General features: G+C 42.0%; 1 protein-coding gene across 1 annotated transcript in view; it reads right to left on the reverse strand.

Annotated features, from left to right (window-relative positions):
• Positions 1-4,209, reverse strand: part of dab1a (DAB adaptor protein 1a) — a 206,856-nt gene extending 202,647 nt beyond the window's left edge. Inside the window, exon 1 of the mRNA XM_032524863.1 lies at positions 3,858-4,209. The gene's annotated coding sequence lies outside the window, so the exon portion shown is untranslated. The remainder of the gene's footprint in view (positions 1-3,857) is intronic.
• Between the last annotated feature and the right edge of the window lie 3,844 nt (positions 4,210-8,053).

An 8,053-nucleotide genomic window follows, 5' to 3' on the forward strand; every position in this document is an offset into this window, starting at 1 on the left:
CACACACACACACACACACACTTCCTCGGAGGGCCCCAGGGTGAGGGGAATCGTCTCCTTCATCTGAAATGGAGAGGAAGCCCATTCGCCAAATTAGATACCGACATTTCCTGACGGAGTTAAGCATCAATTTGCAGCGCTGCGCCGTGATTCGCCATGACCTTGGCCTATCACAGCGCAGCGTCTAGGAGTGCTCGGAGAGGCTCTTAATCAGACCTGGAGGACATGGGGCCGATGATGACATTACTCAGCCTTTATCTCTCTACACACATCCTTCTGTTTCTCTGCGTCTGTCTTCCAATCTGCCCTCTTCCCTTCCTGTCCTCTCAGCTCCAAGCTGAAGAGGTGGCTCCACAGCTCAAATGGATGCTTACTTAACCAGAACTCTGAATGTGAACTTTGTTCATTGATCCTTTTCTGGTCCAACAGTTTGCCCTCACAAGGCTGAACACAACTAAGAATGGCCCTTTTGTATAAAATGTGATCCATTTTCACTCATTCTACTCAACAGGTAAATCAACAGGTGCATTTCTACAGCACTGATTGCATTCACACACGCACACACACACACACACACACACGTGCAAACACACAGATGACCATCCCTTAAAGAATATACACTCATCCTCATTCCAGAGCTACTGCAATCCCATTGTGGATGATGAGATTGTGCTGAGATGGAGATAAATGAGCCTTCATTACAGCCATGATAGTAACAACCAGCACCAGAGAGAGGGATGAGAGGAAGATATGCTCTCCTTCTTTCATTTTCCCTGTCCCTCATTTACCATGTCCAAGGGTTCTTAATGTATAAAGGACACATAAGGACAAGGTACATACTGCAGATTTACAATAAATATGTGCATTTATATAGCTTGCACAAATAAATGCACACATGCACCACATAAAAGAAATATGTGCATTTAAATTGCTCATTCACACACACCTATGCAGTGCTTCAAACCAAACTCCATTCATAGAGGCTATAGAAAACACCTACATAGATAATGGAATTCTCTGTCAAGATCTATCAAGGAAAAGCTTTTACCTCCACATGGATAACACACTTATCCTTAGCTGGAAACACGCACACACACACACACACACACACACACACACACACACACAAAACTTTCTCAAACCCACAGACATGCTGCGTGCCAAATGAATACAATAAAGGCATACCGTTTAAGGTACATTCGGCCCATTGATGATTGAAAGAGATTTGTAAAATCAAAGATATAAAAAGCCTGTCTCCTTTTTGGCAGACAGTGTAAGGAGAATGTAATTGGATTTTTCCCCTTGTGGTTTAACAGATGATGCTGTGGAGGGGTAGAAAGTTATGAGTGCTGCACAGCACCTGTAGAGATTCCAACACACTTGTACAAAACAGCAAACAACTGCCAGTGTGATGCAGTAGCCATTTTCGAAAACTCTATATCAGTGCCAATATTCACAGTCAATATTCTGTGCTGCGGCGATACAGAAGCAAGAACAGAATTTCATTAACTTCAAGACCACCAGTAGCCAGCAAGTGTGTGCATGTGTGTGCTCGTCTGCTGCCAAGTCCCGCAGGAGTCCAGAATGGATTAGCCTGAGTCAAGCTTAATTCTCAGTAGGTCAATGTCTAGTAGTTCCCTCAGAAACACGTGATGGTAAAAAAAAAGAAAAAACAGAGACCGATAGATACAGGGAGACAGACCATCGTCAAGGAATGCAGATCAAAACCCTGATCTCGCTCACACACTACATTTCCCTCTATGCCTCTCTCTCAAGCTCTGGCTGTCCTACAAACAAATGCACATAAACATGTGGGACCCAAGCATTTGCCCATAGGTTGGCTTGGAGCCAATGTAGTGACTTGCAGGTTTCATCTTTGGTATTTTAATTGCTTTTCCATATTCCATTCATCCTCCCACAACCGCTTGCTCTCTTCTTAACGGTCACATTCTTGCACTTAAAGTTACAGACGGATCATTGAATGTGTAAAATCACTAGGAGTGCACCGATTTATCGACAAAACATTGGTATAGGCAGATATTCACCTCAGACTGCCATCGGGCCTATCAGCAAATAATATGGCACCGATCGCAGTGGCACATGTTTGTGTTCGTTATCTGCAGGCCATCAGTCCGTTACCAAAGGCTGCTACTGCTGATTTGGAGAAGAAGTTACTATATATATATATATATATATACATACATACACACATTTTTTGACGTGGGAGTAGAAAGACCAGTGACATTAACCGCCACCATCCAAACTCATAACGACCTCATTTGAGAATGGGAGAAAATTCCCAAGGGACAGGGCCAAAGCTAAAGGGACTACTGAGAAGGTGAAGTGAAGTTCATTGCATTAGATGACCTGGCGTTTTGAAAGCCACACACAGCCCAGTCGCCACTTTGATGACGTCTGTCTCCCCGTCTTCTACTTCTTGGCCACACACATTTATGAGCTACTGGCTTGTGTGAGTATGCTTAGCCTCACGGCACAGTGGGTTGACAAAGATCTAAACTTGGTAAAACCAGTGTTACACTTAAAGGATAATGTTTTATTGCTTTTGTAATGGCTTTTACAGGATAAAGGGGCTTTTGAAGCAGTTGTTCGTGTGGAATTTTTCATGTGAAAGAAGGATATAGTAAAAGGTTGTTTTAATAAATGTGTATGATTAAATTTGTCCTCATTTAAAGATTAATAATAACTATAATAACAGCCAAATTGTTATTTTAAATTGGAATCGGCCCAGAATTTTACAATCTGTGCATCCCTAAAAAGGACTTATTAAATCTAACCTGAGAAATGAACAAAACTTTAAGTGGCCTTGAAAAGAGATTTTCCAACATCTACTGAACAGTGTTCATCCTGTTGTTGTACTCTTAAACAAGACACAAAAATTGGCACAAATGTGACAGCAGCAAGGTTTAGCCCCAAGCAGTACCACTACCAGATGGTGAGTTTCACTGACTCAAGGCCACTTCAGCAGGTCCAATAATACCTGTCTTGTAGGACTTAACCCAGGCCTTCTGGCTGAAGGATAGTAACCCTACTCGCTATAGCCTCCTGCTGATTTCATTCAACTTCCAAAAACTTGCACCAAAATGTTTTTACCAATTGGCAGTACTGCAGTGAAGCAGGGCCTCAGGTGTTAGATCCTGTAATACATACTGGCATAGTACAGTTCATCACAACCACATGCTGAGGGCCAGTTCTCTCAAACAGAAATGTTCATTTTATAGTGATTACAGAACATCAGTTCCGGTAAAAAAGCATAATGTATTAATACTATGATATATTTCCCCAGAAGGACCAATTACATATTAAAAAAAGAGACAAAGATGCTCCCAGTGAGAGCTCTAGCCTGCAGCCTTGGGGCAGAGCCCAGCCCAGTGATTGATACTCCAATACAAGCGTGTTTCTCCGTGACCAAGTCTAAGCCAGTAAGAAAACATACACACAAACAAATTGTCATTTTCACTGAGCTCTAGCTGGCACAACATACATCTCCTTCACCCCTGCTCCATCCATCTCTGGTATTCTCCATTTATACAGTCCTCTCTCTCTATCTGGCGTCTGAGGGTGTATCCATCTACAACCTGTCAGAGAACCATATCTCTCTTTTAATGCTTATCTTCCACTACAACTGTTTTTCCTCAGCTTTGCACTACTAGCGCTGCATTATAGTACAAAAGGACCTTTAAGTACATTTAAGTGTCAAGAAATCTCCCTCTGACAGCTCTGTACTCCATAAAAAAGGCATCCTTCCTAGTATATCATGCACAGCCTCTAAGTATAAAGAAGCCCACAGCAGAATCTTAAACTCTCTCTTACTCATCCTTTTAAGTGCTGACACACACCTGATGGATCCTATGCACGTTCCCCGGTTCCTCTTCTGCTTTGCCACCACACCACGAAGGTCACTGCTGGCCCGCTGTTTCGCTTCCCCCTCCCGTCTTACTCTCTGTCCCTCTCTTTCTCCCTCTGCTTTGGCAAGAAAGAGAGCGAATCCTTGCAGAGGCAGAAAATCCTCCGCTGCAGACAGAGACACTCAGAGACTGGAGAGCCTAACTGCAGCCGAAGCACACCGGAGATGCTGGCTGACTAAGCTGTGGAGGTGGTGGAGGGTGGCTAACGTGGCTAGGCTACGGTCTGCACCACAGCAGCCTACTGACACACAGCCAGAGAGCTCAGAGAGTTGCTAGCTCAAAGCTCACCGCAGCAAAGCTCAGAGTCAGCAGCCTAGCACCCCTCCCCGCCTGCCTCTCTCTTGCTCTCCCTGTGCCTCTTCCCCCTCCTCTCCATTCTCACAGTAACCACATTCCACCCCTAATAGCAGACTCCGCTCTTTCTCCCTCCCTCAACCAAAGTACACAACAAGCTCATACTCAGCTGTCGTGTTTGTCTTAAGCTCTGATGTATGTTCAACAATGCTGAAGAGTATTGCAGCTTACAAATCAACTCACTCTCTCCAAGGTGTGTTGGTGTTTTTTGTGCAGGAGATTAAAAGAAAGCTTAAAAATGACTGATGTCGGGCGCCCTGATAGATCAGTTGGTAGAGCGGACGGTCATATATAGAGGTTAACTCCTTAAAGCAGCAGGTCTGGGTTTGACTCCGACCTGTGGCCCTTTGCTGCATGTCATTCCCCCTCTGTCTCCCCTTTCACTTCAGGCCTAAAATGTCACCTCCAAAAAAGAACATGCAACCACCAACAATGCATCTTATTTTGAATTCTGTATGAATTCCACATTTCACTTGGTTGAAAGACAGCTTACCTTTGGCAGCAATACTAAAGTCAAAAAGTAACCAGTCTGCAGGTTTTTATTTAAAGAATTCACCTCTGCGAGTGATTTTACCACGTTCTTCCTCTTTATTTAAGGCTGGGTATCATTCAAACATTTTTTATATTGGTACCAATACCATGACTTCAATACCAGTTCCTCAATGATACTTTTCCGATACCAACTTTATTTTTCAGCCCCTACTACACAAGCCTGTCTCTGTGCGCAACAAAGAGTTTTTCCTGTGTGTCTTATTGGCTCACTAATGCTGATAAGATTTGCCCCTTAGGTATTGAAATTTGGTATTAAATTACGAGGCATTTTGCGGTACTAAGGATGCCATTCAGTCTGTGCCTAAAAAGTATTGAATTTGGTACCCAGTTCTACCTTTACTTGAAGTGCTCATCAGTGAGTGGAGGTTTTGGTTGAAATGGAAACCTGCACACCGATGGGTGTCAATGGCACATATTTGTCCACGCCTGTACTAATGGGGTGTATGCCTGCAGGAATTTTTCGTTTTAATTGCTCAGCGTTTAAAATATTCGTCTCTGCCTCGACTTTAATAAAATTGAGGTGAATGGAATGTGGTTTGCATAGCTCCAAGCACTAAAAAATGACATTGACACAAATTTAACAAATAATGGTCATTCTTTTTAACTACTTTTTACCCAACTAAAAACTATGAAAAGAAAACCTTAGAAAAAACCTCAGGACAACAAACTATCTGCATGATTAGATACAACAATGAATGATAAAATGTTTTTAGTAATTGGGTGAAGTGACCCTTTAAAATACAAAGTGGCATTCAGACCACATAAATGCACACTTATGACAGAAGTGGAGGCCAAAATGGAAGAGGGGTGCTGGCATTAAGATGAATCCTATCCACATGCCGCCACCATTTATCATTTAATGTATTCATCCCCTCCAAACTTAATGCCCTGACAAAGACAGGCTTATTCAGCCCTCCCTAACACTAAGATTAGCCTTAGACAGACTACACATACAGACACCCTCAGAGAGGAGAGGGAAGACATGAACACATTAACAGTGGGAGGGAAAGTCAAGTGGAGCATTACCCATTGGAAAAAAGAGCAACCTGGGAAATGAGTAATGTGTAGATTGGAAAAGAGTTGGATAAATCATTACCATATAGCCTGGTGAAGATTGTTGTTGAATAATAAAATGTCACTTCTCTTCTGTTGTTGCATTGATCCGACATAGCGACTCCATATGTAACACCAGCTGTGGATAAAGCTCTTGTTCAAGGGAGCACAGAGAAGAAAATGACAAACTCATAAACCGTCCGTCTTATAGCTCTGCCGGCTTGTAGAACAAACCGTTAAAAAGAATATGAAAGAAAGCCTCCACTCAGAAATTTATAAACTTTCTTTCAGCCCTCTCCACCCCCAACCCACCTGCATCCATCCCTCGCTATCCTCTCGCACTGAATGTCCTTGTTCAGATGAATCACCCCTAAAAAAATAAAACAAAGTAATCTCTCTCTAGTAAAGGCTGTTGCTATGGCCACAGCCATAAACCTGACTGTGCTGCTTCACTCCACACTGAATGAGTGCCAGTATAGGATGTGCTCATGCCCTTGCATGCTCCCTGTGTCAAATCTATGAAGGTACACACACCTGCATCATTCTTTAATGCAGACCACATTTAGTGTAGCTTCCCACAAGGGGATCCACATGGGCATTGGAACAGCATTTTATCTAGGAAATTTGTTTTGTCATGGATACAGTTTCCATCTACTTCCTGGTGATGAAGATGTTGCAAGGAGCAAGTCTATTGACAGCTGTCAAGTAGGGCCATAGGGGCAGACTGATAAGAGGGTGTGTGAACTGTCATTTGGCACAGAGGAAGTAGATCACGTTTAAGTTATTGACTGGCTGAACAATGTATAATGCTGTTCCATCTCCCCGCCACTGTCGCATGCTCATTAAGAGCATCAGAGCATGTCATTAGCATACACATATACACTCCCTAAAGCGTATCAAATGGATTTAATTATCCAACTTTCTGAGTCTCTGAATAACAACAATTGCACAATGCATTCAACTTCCAAACAAATTACTCTCATCAGAACATTTCTAATTAGTGCAGAGAAGAGGAAAAGATATAATAGAAAAATATTAGTATTAACCTGGGCTTACTCAGTCTGTGTTTTAGAGTGTTTAAGTGTGTGTGTGTGTGTATTTATCCTCCAGTAATTATATTTCCAGGTAATGGTGGGCATAGAGGGAAAGGCTTGTGTGTATATTCCATTCGGCTTCTCAGACGTGTCCAATACTAAGGCAAGTCAGATCAAACTGTAAAAGCTCTTTAATTACGGATGGTTGCTGAGCGACAGAAGGGGTTTATATGGTAGGGGTGAGGTGAGGGGACTGATGGGTGAGGAAGTAGATGAGGTGCAGTATTGGAATGCTGAAGCTGAGAAATAATTGAAAATATATCTCCCACTGGTTTGTGTTTGAGAAGTAAGCACTCAGCAAGCACAGCTTTGGAGATCAAAGGGTAAATGCTGCTGGCCATCTCTGCAGATGGAAGCTCCCACAGCAGCCCAACACAGGAAGATTGTAGAAACCGTTTGGTTAAGCATTATACAGAGAAAATAAAATATGTAGGGGGGATAGCCTCGATAAAATACAACTTTTCTTTAAATTATACCAATGCATTTTTGTTTCCCCATATGACCATCATCTGGCAAATTAATGCATTTATGCAAATTCACCTTTCAAGGCTAACGGAGTAATATCTATTTGTGAGTCCTGTTGTGATCCCAGGGACCCTAAAGGAAAAAAAACCATGCAATAAACGAGTAGTCAGTTTAAAAAAACACTTTATGTACCACTTTCTAAAAAGCCATACTTTATTTGAAGTTGTAACTAATATGTTTAAATAGTTTATTAATCTTTATCATATAAATGCTTTTTAGATCACTAATAAGCTGTAAGTGAAATGAAAATCCACGTGTTTATTCACACCTTGCTTTGTCTTTTTAGCACTTTACCAGAAGTATCCTCTAATGGAGGGACCATTCTGCCATATGACTTCTGGAAAAGAATCGTAGGGCATTTGGAACCAAAATAAACTGCAGATATGAAGGATTATAAATTGTAAAACTCAAGCTCTCTTAAAACTACGTTTAAGAATTTCTCCCATCTAGCGGTGAAATTGTACAGTATATGACAACCAAGTGAATATTACTTTCTAGCCCTTCCCATTCCGAGCGTGTTTTCACTTCGACGCTGGCCAAACCCAAAAT

Source organism: Etheostoma spectabile, chromosome 9 (assembly GCF_008692095.1).
Source record: "Etheostoma spectabile isolate EspeVRDwgs_2016 chromosome 9, UIUC_Espe_1.0, whole genome shotgun sequence".
Taxonomy (NCBI): Eukaryota; Metazoa; Chordata; class Actinopteri; order Perciformes; family Percidae; genus Etheostoma; species Etheostoma spectabile.